Here is a 3,624-nt window from a genome sequence, read left to right as displayed (position 1 = left end):
TATATATATATATATATATATATATATATATATATGAAAAATCTACGTGGTAATAAAAAATTTGGAAATATTTTGGTTAAATTTCGGTAAATGAAACAGATTAAAATGATTAAAATTTATTAAAATTTTTATTGGATTCATTTCAAGAATTCTGATTTCATTTCCACCTCAATAATTAAATCTAATCAAACAAAGGTGCCGGTACGCTGTCGCCTAGCCTGCTAGAAATAACAGCTAGATCAACTTCAAATCCTACTTCCCCCATCACACACACCACATGCACGTCTTAGTAAAACGAAAGGCATGTTGAATAATGTCACTGTACATCAGTGGTTTTCAACCGGGGTTGAAAAAAGATTTCCTTTTTCTTTTTTTTTATTAAAATTTATCTGCAATGAACTGGTTGCACTTTTACAATACACAAAATATTTCAATTATTTTATGCAATTCCTAATAACATTTAATTATAAAATGGTTGAGAAACACTGTTCTACATATTCTGAAATAGACGGGATGGTCGTGGTCGGAATACCTATAATCTGTTCGATGACAACTGATCTACGATTAAACAACGTAAACCTGATCACAGACTTGTTCCCTGTCGTCTGCTATTTACAATTTGCCCCCTCCAAACATCAAAATCGCAAACAATCCAAATATTTCCTTAAAACGTGAAATATGCCGTTAAAATTTGACAGGAATTTCTTTGGGCGTATCTGTTTTATTTTTCTTGGAAATATTTGAAAAGCAAGAAATGTTTCTAATCAATCTTGAAGCTTCCCTGTCCGATTTAATTTTCTTCTTTTGCCGTGAGGTTCAAAAGCTCGCTTCCCAGTCTTGTGGTTTCTGGTTCAGTTCCACAAAACAAAATAAAACAGGAGATTCAGTTAAGTTCTTTCTTATCACTGTATCGACCCGACTATTGGATGTTGTTATATACCGCTGGACACAATGCGCTTCCTCGTATTGTTGTAGCTTTTAAACGATGCTACCCTACTGTCTAGGCGGGCGTGCCAACATTCCCCACCCTCACTCAACGGAACGCCAATCTGTCACAGAGAGACCCATTTACAGCTGAGTGGACTGGAGCAACTGTGAAATGAAATGTATTGCTCAAGAATACAACGTACCGCCGGTCTGGGAATCGAAACCACGATCTTGCGATCGTGAGAGCAACACCTCTAACCACAAGGCCACGCCCCTTCACAAACTCTTTATCATGACATCAGGTTAGCAATGCTCGGGCACTAGACGAATAACAACGAACAATAGACCATCTTGTCTCGGGATGGCCTGTGCTGACAACCAAACGAATACAAAAATTTCCACTATAGGATAGGACAGTATTTACATTGGAAAATATGTAAACACTACAAAATCTGCACTGCTGCTTACTGGTATGAACATCATCCTGAACCAATCGTTGAAGGTAAAAATGTCACTATCCTCTGGGATTTTCTAGTCAACACCGACAGAACGATCCAGGCTAATCGACCAGACATAATTATTAAAGACAGGGAAGAAAATACTTGCACACTAATAGATGTAAGTGTTCCTATTGATAAAAGTATATCTGTAAAGGAATTTGACGAATTAAGTAAATATAAGGACCTGGAAATTGAAATACAAAAGATGTGGCATCTTAAAGCGGGAACTGTTCCTGTTATTGTAGGTGCTCTAGGTATTATAAAAAGGGGATGTCAGAAACATCTAGATAAGTTCCTAGGAGAACCATGTGTCAGAGAAATCCAGAAGATTGTTGCTGACAAGAAAAAACCCTCTCCATATAAATGTCTGTGTTGTATTACATGAAGATGTTTCGCTACTGCCCCTGCCACTTCCCCTCCCCAAGCTTTCAGTCAAAATGTAACATCTCTTATCCTTCACTTGCCCCAGGATGCTGGGTGTGTCTCAGCAAGTGATTGCAACAAACATACAGATTAAAAGTAAATAATAATGATAATAAAGGTTTCAAGTTTTAGCTCAAACCCAGTAATTTCAGTGGAGGGAGCAAGTCACTTACATCGACCCCAGTGTGCAACTGGTATTTTCTTGACCCTGAAAGGGACGAAAGGCAAAGTCAACCCTGGCGGAATTAGAACTCAGAACATAATGCCGCTAAGTACTTTTGTCTGACGTGCTAATAATTCTGCCAGCTCGCCATCTTAAAGGAATTTGCTCAATTCACACCAAATTTGAGCGTGTGTGCATGTGAGAATGATGATGATGATGACGATGATGATGACGATGATAAAACTGAAACAAATACCACAAGGTACTTCAGTTTCGTGTTCTAATGATTCTGCCAATCACAGGAAATAAATAAGTTTAGCTCCTGTTGAGAGTTTCTTAAAATGAGAGACAAGGAAATAGCTGAGGAAATCCCTTCGAATTCTTTCGCATTAACTTTCCCCTAGATTTATTTTAAGCATTTATAGGAAATCTAAGGACATTCCGATTTAGAACTTCCAGTGCGAATATTTGGGATTTTTATTCATTTATTAATATAATTCCATGAGAAAAGAATAAGAAAACCTCAACTAATAGACATGATGGGGGAGAACAGAGGTGATGGCTAAAATATTTAACAGTCAAACGTTCTAGAAATTGGCCAAGAATGTCGGATGGGATGTCTCACAGTTTTCTGACACTTGCTGTTCTAAGTTCAAATCCTACCAAGAAGTTTGCTTCCCAACCACATGGTTCCAGGTTCAGTCCCACCACGATGGTACTTTGGGCAAGTGTTATTCTATTTATAGCGTTGGGTCAACCGAAGCCTTGTCAGTGAATTTGGTAGATGGAAACTGAAGGAAGCCCGTCGTGTACATGTGTATGTGTGTGTGCGTGTGTGTCTTTGTGCTTCCACCACTTGACAGTGTTGGTTTGTTTACATCCCTGTAACTTAACAGTTCAGCAAAAATATATCAAGAGGATAAGTACGAGACTTAAAAAAAGGAATAAGTACTGGTGAGAGGGGCCGATTTGCTGTGACTAAAACCCCCTTCAAGGTGGTGCCCCAGCATGGCCACAGTCCAATGACTGAAACAAATGATGATGATGATGATGATCCTTTCTGCTATAGGCACAATGCCTGAAATTTTAGAAGGGACTAGTCGATTACATCGACCCCAGTGCTTCACTGGTACTTAATTTATTGACTCTCGAAAGGAATAAAGGCAAAGTTGACCTCAGCAGAATTTGAATTCAGAACGTAGCAACAAGCGGCAAATGCCACTAAGCATTTTGCCCAGCGTGCTAACGATTCTACCAGCTCGTTGCCTAATAATAATGATAATAATAATAATAATAAGACAAAATAAACAAAAATAAGACAAATAAAGAAATAGATAAATGAAATTATTTAAAGAAAAAAGGATAAATAAAACAAGAATGAGACAGAACACGAAATATATATGTATCTGTGTGATGTGCATTAGAAGGACCATCCCCTGCTATCCTTTTGTGCCCCCCTCCCCCTGCACTCTGCTCCTTGTTCCAAAGGATTGCCCACTCCCTTTTTACTCTTTACTAAGCAATAAAACGGTAGTTTGAGCTGGGGGGGGGATTTCTTTTTCAGTTTCTTTTTTTCTTGGGTGTTTTTTTGCTTGTTTGTTGTTTTTTTTT

At 38.1% G+C, this 3,624-nt stretch overlaps 1 protein-coding gene across 1 annotated transcript in view; it reads right to left on the bottom strand.

Annotated features, from left to right (window-relative positions):
- The window catches only part of LOC106873494 (uncharacterized), a 50,840-nt gene that overhangs the window by 29,843 nt on the left and 17,373 nt on the right, over nucleotides 1-3,624 (bottom strand). The gene's annotated exons all lie outside the window — the stretch shown is intronic.

This window comes from Octopus bimaculoides, chromosome 22 (assembly GCF_001194135.2).
Source record: "Octopus bimaculoides isolate UCB-OBI-ISO-001 chromosome 22, ASM119413v2, whole genome shotgun sequence".
Classification (NCBI taxonomy): Eukaryota; Metazoa; Mollusca; class Cephalopoda; order Octopoda; family Octopodidae; genus Octopus; species Octopus bimaculoides.
The sequence above is the reverse complement of the archived record's forward strand: the minus strand, read 5'-3'. Positions and strand labels throughout refer to the sequence as shown.